Source organism: Arachis duranensis, unplaced genomic scaffold (genome assembly GCF_000817695.3).
Source record: "Arachis duranensis cultivar V14167 unplaced genomic scaffold, aradu.V14167.gnm2.J7QH unplaced_Scaffold_47898, whole genome shotgun sequence".
Taxonomy (NCBI): domain Eukaryota; kingdom Viridiplantae; phylum Streptophyta; class Magnoliopsida; order Fabales; family Fabaceae; genus Arachis; species Arachis duranensis.
In genome coordinates, this window is record NW_026264936.1 from 5001 (window position 1) to 13251 (window position 8251).

An 8251-nucleotide genomic window follows, 5' to 3' on the forward strand; every position below is an offset into this window, starting at 1 on the left:
TCGTAGCACGACATGACATAAGCTACTTCTGGACAGGCAATATCTTCTCTCTTTCCAATGGTCCTAGTTCAGTTAGCCATAGCATAGTGAATCCGGACACAGAGCAATAGCGGTTCAAAGACACATGGTATGAGCTAGCGGCGATACATAATGGAATAGAGGATAGCGCGTGAAGTACGGGAGTAGGGGACTTCTTTATTCTCATAATAAACAGGGCAAGAGCTACAGATGGCACGGGATAGTCGCTCTTTCAGATAATGCGATAGCGCCTTGATCGAGCCACGAGGCGAAGGTTAGCACGGTTGAGTACACTTATTCCAGCTAACGGCAAAACCATAGAATAGTCATAGTAGTAGGCCTTGAGTCTATAGGCTACCTCTCCCTCGGCAGCTAGGCATAGTTCAAATAGGCATATCTAAGATAGGCCTTCTTCTCTTCTGGCAATATCAACATGGCATCTCAGGCAGGCTGTCACTTCTTTCGGATGCAAGATGAGATGGCAGTTTGGTAAATCAATGATGAGGGATAGCGCAATAAGTAGCCTTAGCGCATAGCGCATCCGACAGCCAGCCCTACCCTGGTAGTGGAAGTGGATGAAACGTCAGGAGGCAGTGAAGAAAGCACTAGAGGTAGGCTGCTCTATACCTTATTTCTAAATATGTGATTTTTCGCTCTTAGCGGATAGGATGCTTTCGATTCCTTAGCAGAGCTAATTCGATCTTCTCCTTTCTCTGGGTACGGTACAAAGAAGACCAAATGGATAGAAGAATCCTCAGACCCAATCGACACAGTACCGAGCCAGAGCAGTCTAAGACGGGACAAGAGACTCTTTGTTCACAGCTTCACATCCTCATCTTTTTGAAAAAGCAAGCTCAAAGCTTAAAGGCTAAGATCACATAACTACTGTAAAGCGAAAGGCGAAAGAAGTGGCTTAGCTTAACCTCTTCATAGACACATGGGCGATCCAAGGATTTAGGTTCAAATCAAATCCATCTCCCCACAGTTATAAAGATAGGCTTCGGATTCGTTCAAAGAGAAAGAGTAGTACTTGCTATTTTTTTCTCCCTCTCGCCCCTATTCGATAAGGCAAGCTGCTAGTCGAACTAGAGCCTTATTACCGTTCCTGACCCAATCCAACTCGGATCAGTTGGCAAATCGAACCCTAAAACCAAAGGGGGGTACTTTACTAAAAAAAGGATCCCTAAAATCATACTTGATAAGGCCGAACCGGACCAGAATCTTTTAAGCTTTTACTACGCTATGGGCAAACTTACTCTAGGTACACAGAAAGACCAAGCTAAGCCAATCTCACGCCGAAACAGGGAAATTCTAGCCCTTGAAAGCAGCCCACTTCGTCCCTCTATCCCGGAGTTACCTTAGCTTAAGGAGCTCATCTAACTAAAATCAATTCCACGATTCAATCTTTCTTGTGAAACGTTCATATTAACATCTTAAGGGGGATGCGAGTAAGAAGTTCTTTCCTTCTCTTCTAGTATAGGCCGCAGGGATCACTTCACTTGGCTTACTTCGTACTGAATGCCCTACTTACTGAGGTCCCGCCCCGAGAGAACTCGCGATGAGCTCTTAGTGATTAGTCAGAACCGGGTCCAGCTAGTCTTTTCAGATCCTGCCTGCAAAAAAAGGGTCTAGTAAGCGCGGATTCCCTAGAAAAAAGAATATCATAGAAAGCTTTTCTCTTTAGGGGCGGGCATAGAACAGAGCTAGACTTCACAAAGGCGTTCCATCGATCCAATCCCTACTTCTTTTGGTCTCAAAATTACAGAAGAGGGAAAGATCTGAGGATAGGATTCTAGTTCTCCCCAAGGGAAATCCAGCCTTTGAAACTAGTTCAAATCGAACTCAATGGTTACACAAAGTGTTCACCAGAAAGCGCTCAAGAGAGAGAGAGTAAAGGAACTTACGGAGGAAGGTTTTTTCGTAGCCTTTGACTTAACTGTTGGATCATCAGATCACTTGATATTACTGCCCGGAACGAAAGTAGGAAAAAGGCAAGATCAAAGTTCTTCCTTGAGGCCGGCTCAGCTAACCGATATGATGCCGAATTCCCGGCTCGCTTTTCTTTCGCGCCTTCTGTTAGGTGGGCAGCGCTACCCCCCTTTGTTTGCGTTGTCCTGCTTTCGCGGTAGAAGCAGGAACCGCCTTCAATGACAAGCGAAGCATACTTTCTTCATATGCGATTTATCTCTTTTAGAATCTTCTCCTTGTTTCAAAGAGGGCCCTGATGCCCCTAAAGATTGAACTATACCGCTAGGGGGCGAAACCAGGATACCTCGACGATACTTTTAGATAATAGAATAGCAGATAGGGGGAGTGTATCGCGGAATCATCCAGTGGTGACCAACCAAAAGAAGTTGCGTTGATTATTCAATGATAAGATCATGGCACGAAAATACTTAAGGATTGGGGTAACCAGGCCGGGCGGCAGACACTTCAATGAAAGAGCTCCTTTGTTTGGAATCTTCCTTGAGAAAAGAGAATGAAATAGCATCCTTCCCTACCCCATCAGATAGGATAAAGGGCCTCTTTTCAAAGAATAAATTCCTTTTCTTATGCTTAAGCCTATGTACTTTTTTTTCAGTAGAATCTGCTGCCCTAGATTCATCGTCTAACCTTCTTTCTTCAAACTCTATACCTATTGTGTGATAGGGCCAAGAGTCCTCCGCCTTCAGCAGCTCTGTTATTTAGTTAGAATACGCTTACTAAATCCCACTTTTGATGAGCAGAAGTCGCGCTCAATTCGATTCGTATTTTACTACTAGGTGATATGTATGAATATCCTCAGATTCGTGCAAACTCCGATCGAAGACAGAAATCTGCCATTGCCGGAGACCCGCGTTCGAAGTGGGGAGTCGCTTCGGGCCAGCCAGCAGGGGCAACTTATCAGAAAAGACTTGCTCCAACTCCTTAACAAGCGAAGGAAATAAAGAAGCACGAGGGCGGGTTCTCTTTGAAGAGAAGGGGTCAAAATCTTCCCAATCAAATCCATGGCCCATCCCCGAAATGGACAAGGCTTTACTATGGGATTCAGAGGTATAGCTGATCCTGCATGATGACCCCTGCCTCCTCCTTACTTGGTTCAGATATAGATCCTATTTAGCTAAAAGCGCTGGCATTGGAATTCGCCTATTATAGACTCGTTGTGATATTGCAATTAAGGAAAGAAATCTAGTTTTCAAGGAGTGGGGGCTTTGGTAAAAGATTGAGTCTAACAGGTATTTATTCAGTTGCCACGTATGGGGCCTTTAGCTCAGTAAGGCCTACAGCTTCACCAAAGCAAATCGAACATTTCTAGCAGGAATAGAGAGACCTGAGTCGGTAAAACAAGGAAGAAACCTATGTAGTGGGTTCGACTCCCACAGGAGCGAAGGAGGATTTGTCAAGGCCATCCTTTGCTAGTTCATTCATTCCCTGCTGTCTCTTAAATATATATAAGATGTAAACTCTTCTTTCAACTCGGAGTAAAGCCCTTCTCTTTCTTTAGGAGCATAAGAAGATGAATCCGAAAAGAAGAAGCTATTTCGGAATAAGATCAGCTATTTCACCTGTTGTCGTAATTGCTAGTAGTAGTTGGTAAAGGTAGAAGGATGGTCAAGGTGCGTAGCCTAGGATTTGAAAGAAAAGGTAATCCTCTGCTAATATCTTTTCTAATAGAAAAAAAAAAAAACAACATTGTGCTCTTGCTTGCTACAATCTTTGACTCTACCTATACCTAGTGAGTTGCCTGCCTACCCGAAGTTCTCCTCTTCTTCTTATTAAGAGCTACAAAGTGCTTTTTCGATTCCCCGACATCTACTAATTTCTTCTTCAATCGATGCCAATTCGGCTATTTACTGATCGCCTATCGCCTTTTGCCTGTAAGTGAATGAGGAATGATTTAACTTCGAAGTCGTAGAGCGCGGGGCTGGAAGCTCAAGCTCACCTTTCATTAGCTGGGGAACATACCGGATTCTTAGTCTGAGAATTCAATATCTCATACACCAGGGCTATACTTTGAATCACTAACTTACAGGTTTGCTTAATAGAACGACAGGCTTACTACAGCTAGAACCAGTGGACTGAAATGATTCTGATTCTTCCTTACGAGATATCCCCGGGGATTAAGAACCTCTATCAAATAGGGGGCCAGCTTTCTATCACTTTATTACTTGGGACTTCCTGACTCATCACCTTCCTCTAGTGCTCAAAGTCCTACTGGATTGGATGGCTTTGCTTGCTTGCACGAGGGCGGCTATAGGCTTGCGGATCATTCAATAGGAGTCAAGTGAAATAGCCGACATCTCTGTATGAAAGAAACCTAACCCGCCATTTTACAGTAAGTAGAGTTACATCGATTTCAGGAAGTGTGCCTGTGGGCCAACAATTGACAACTGAATTCTTATTGCCCCCTCCTATTCATTGTTTTGATTTGTTTTCAATTACCTTCGCCGCGTGCCACGGAATGGAAGGGGGGTCGATCTGCCAACACTCCTTTCGATAAGTTCCCGCTCGAAGCTCTACCAACTCGGATGCTTTGAAAACAACTCGTTTCGTAAAGCTCCAGCTTTCAACTACCTTTTTCTGGAAAAACGATGATGATTGACCCCCTCGCCGCTGTTGGAGTAAAGGCATGCCCTGGGCCAGCCCTCTCACCAACCTCAAATACAAGACTGAGACTTGCCCTACTTCGATCGCTTGTAAATAATAAACTTGAAGCGCAAAAGAACGTATACTCTAGTCCAGTCCGAGGAGCCCTGTCGATGGAAAGGGGAAAGGAATTGGCGATCACTGGCTCTTGCCAATTGTGGGAGAAGGGCTCGAACCCCTGACTCCTACCCCTACTCAGTTGAATCTTGTAAATAATAAACTTGAAGTAAAGGGCATAGCCTGAAAGGCGAGTTATAAGTTTGCTCTTACTCTTATCCGGGATTCGCTTCCAACTCTGATAGTTATGGGGGAAGTAGTCCTTCAATCAAATCCAGCTTGGAGGCGGAAAGTCTTCACTTTTACAGAAAGGAAGGAAATCTCAGTGTCAGCCTCATTTCCTCTTAGAGCGATAGGATTCCTTTTTGCTTCTGGAAGACAGCAAGACACACATGGGCTGGATTAGCACAACTATTGGGATACCTTCACGGGCAAGGCTCCAACCTCAAAGCCTGTGCCCTACTTGCTTCCTCTTTAGTGAAGGCGGAGTCGTCCCATTAACTCCATTTACTTTTTAGCTCTCCCCCGCCCTTACTCTGATTCTTATCGCACGAACTCAACTCCCCGGCATTCTTTGGAGCAAGTCTTGGAGGAAGGGCTGCTAACATTGATGCCAACCCAAGATAGGGCCTAGAACTTTCTCTGGATTTGCCGTCTCCGTAAGCAATGGAGAATGGAGGGGAGGACTTTTTATTACTGCTAGAGTAGAGCGGTATCCTTTTTTAATCCCAGATACTGCATTCTAGATCGAAGCTTCTGCCAAATAAATTTTGGATCACTAGCTCAAAACTCTATAGACGATTAGGAGAAAACATCCTAGTAAGCGACAACATCCCCTTCAGTGGTAACCACCGATGCCGCGGAGGAGTATGATGTTAGTCTTGAATTGTCTTCTAAAACTGAGCCAGTTCGTTCATGTAAAGGGCCAAAAATTATGTCCCGGAATCAGAGGTTGTAGCCCTTTTTGGTCGAGGTAGCACAGGAGACCCAATAGAGTGCCCACCGGCAAGGAATCAATATCTGTCTCCGATCTTCTTCTCCAATCATCTGGTTATGGTGGCGCAAAGTTCTCTATCGCTTACTTTTATTCTGTTAGAGTCTAGTATAATGCTGCTTAACTGGATTGCTGATATGATACCACTTATGCCACCTACTCAGTATCTGATATCGCTCCTGCCGCGGAATTCGATGTTGTAGAGGAATTTTTTGTCCCCCAGTTGACCGAAAATGCCTGGGGACTAGGGGCTTTTCACTTCTTTTCCGGGATATGCACAGAAGCCTTTGTGTCATTCTCCATTCGATTTGACAGTGATTGACATGATCCTCACTTCTCTTATGATATTTGCTTATTTCTGTCTTTACATAAGAGAGAGAAGTGTTTGCTGGGCCTGCCCATGTGTGTCTTGTTTCGTGTGTTTTTTTTTTGGGATTGGGAAAGTGTTCAGTGCGAACCTTTCTTCTAAGGCGGATCCAAGCTTCGCCTTTACTCTTGACCAGCTACCGGCAGAGAAAAAGCTTGCTAGACAGGTACCGAAAGGGCGAGTTCTAGGTCAATGTCGGATTACGGGAAAGGCTCACCCCCTTTTAGTTGTGTCCGCATACAGGCGTCGATAGAGTAGCAGCCTCGTCCTGGTCCAGCGAGGGTATCTTCTCCTCTGTTCTTGGCCTTTTTTACATGAAAAATGGCATGTAACTGAAAGAGGGTGCTTGACCGCATCTTGGGAGAACTGGCCCTTTGTGGATCTAGCTTTCTTGCCCTGCCTGTCTGCTTGCTTACACAGTGCGGCGGAATCGTTTGCTTCTGGCATTCCTTCCCGCCCTGATGGCCCTGGAAGCTGGGGGTAAAGGGGTTTTCCTTCCATAACCGGCCATTCCCCTGTTTTCCATCTTTTGGTTTTTTTGGCTACGGGATGAGCTAAGAACCTTGCATATAAGGTGCTGTGGGCCTATCGCCCTCGCGGAGTTCCCCGCAGCCGCTCGTCATACCCACAAGAGAACGAGTAGGACGACAGAACTTACTTCAAGAGTGTCATATCCTTTTTTCAGCTCTTCTTAAATTAGAAACCGGTGCATTTCTTCTGCCTTTCTACTGATTTGATTATATAGTTTCAAAATAGTCTAAAAGATTGTCTATTCGATGTCTGTAATCAATCAAAATAATTTTGCTTTTGTAAACTATTAAGGCGATGCGATCACGCATTTCCTGTTTTGACATCCCTGCGACTCCGTGACTTGACTCTGCGACTTCTCGATTTATATGTTCTTTCTGCCCTACGAGCTTTTCCGTCAAGGGATTACTGAATATCTGCTATTAATTGAACTGACTCGTTTAAGGCCTACCCCCCGACATTAAATAGGGTTAAGAAAGAAAGTTTTCTCGCCCTAAAAGTTCTAAGGCCTTATATGCTATTTGCCTGCTTCCTTCATCTTTCCTTGGACGAAAGAATACCCCAAATAAGGTCACTTAAATATATATATTAATATATTCTCCTACAAAGGGGGTGCACTCTCAAAAACCCCCTCAGTATCGCCCTTGATAGACGGGTAACGAAGGCAAAGATTCATGACGGATATAGTGTTAGTGTGTATTGAGAGTGTTGATTACTAAAGAGGTATATATTAGTAGGTATGAGTCTTCTACGACTACTGCTATAGAGGTGGCGGAGTATTTTGACTTTCAGCTCAGTGAAGTGAAAAAAGAAGCAAGGAGGAGAGTTAAGTACGAAAGGAAGACTGTCTTCTCCTTCTTTCCTTAGTCAGTAGTTACTACTAAGACTGAGCCTTAAACGGGATAGGGCGCACTAGTGCGAAAGCCGGTACTTTAGAGAAAGGCTAACTCGCATCCGTTTGATTGCTGGGGCACGCAACGGAACTAAGATGGATTTTAGTAACTCTCTGTGTTACCCACCTGCTTCAGGAACAGATGATTCAGCAGCTTATTTATCTTCTGTAAGCTTCGGTACGGAGTTAATGATTCAATCAACTATTTTATTATAGCAGCCCCATCACCCACTAGAAGAGAGTTTATACCTGAGTTGGTAGTACCACTCGAATCAACATTCTCAGGTGTGTGTGTCACATGGTGGGTTGCACCAGTGTCTAAGTACGTACCATGCTGGGTCAGTAGCACTTTCTGGAGTGACTAGATAGGCTGAAGCTGAACCATTGTGGTTGTCATTCTTGCGGGGACCTTTTTTGTTCTTATCATATCGGTGATAGCACTGAAGCACTTCATGGCCATATTTCTCACATAAGTGGCATAACTTGTCAGATTTTCGTCCACCATTACCCCTTAGACGAATAGGGCCTTTGCCTTAGCCAATTCTAGCCAAGCAAGAAAACGGATGCGCTCAAGCCAGCATAGCATCACTTACGAAATTTACCGCTGTTCGATCCTATGTATAAGGGGGGGGAGATCTACAATATACATTATATTAATTGAAATTATCTATCACTTTTTTTTTAATTAACATCAGTCGAATTGCGTAAGTGATCACTAAACCAAAGTCTACTCGTTATGGGCGAACGATAATAATAAAGAATCTTTCCC

General features: G+C 44.3%; 1 protein-coding gene across 1 annotated transcript in view; it reads left to right on the plus strand.

Annotated features, from left to right (window-relative positions):
• The window catches only part of LOC127744506 (cytochrome b), a 5827-nt gene extending 2198 nt beyond the window's left edge, over window positions 1-3629 (plus strand). Inside the window, exon 1 of the mRNA XM_052256634.1 lies at window positions 1-3629. This exon is cut by the window's left edge and continues 2198 nt beyond it. The gene's annotated coding sequence lies outside the window, so the exon portion shown is untranslated.
• Window positions 3630-8251: the final 4622 nt, after the last annotated feature.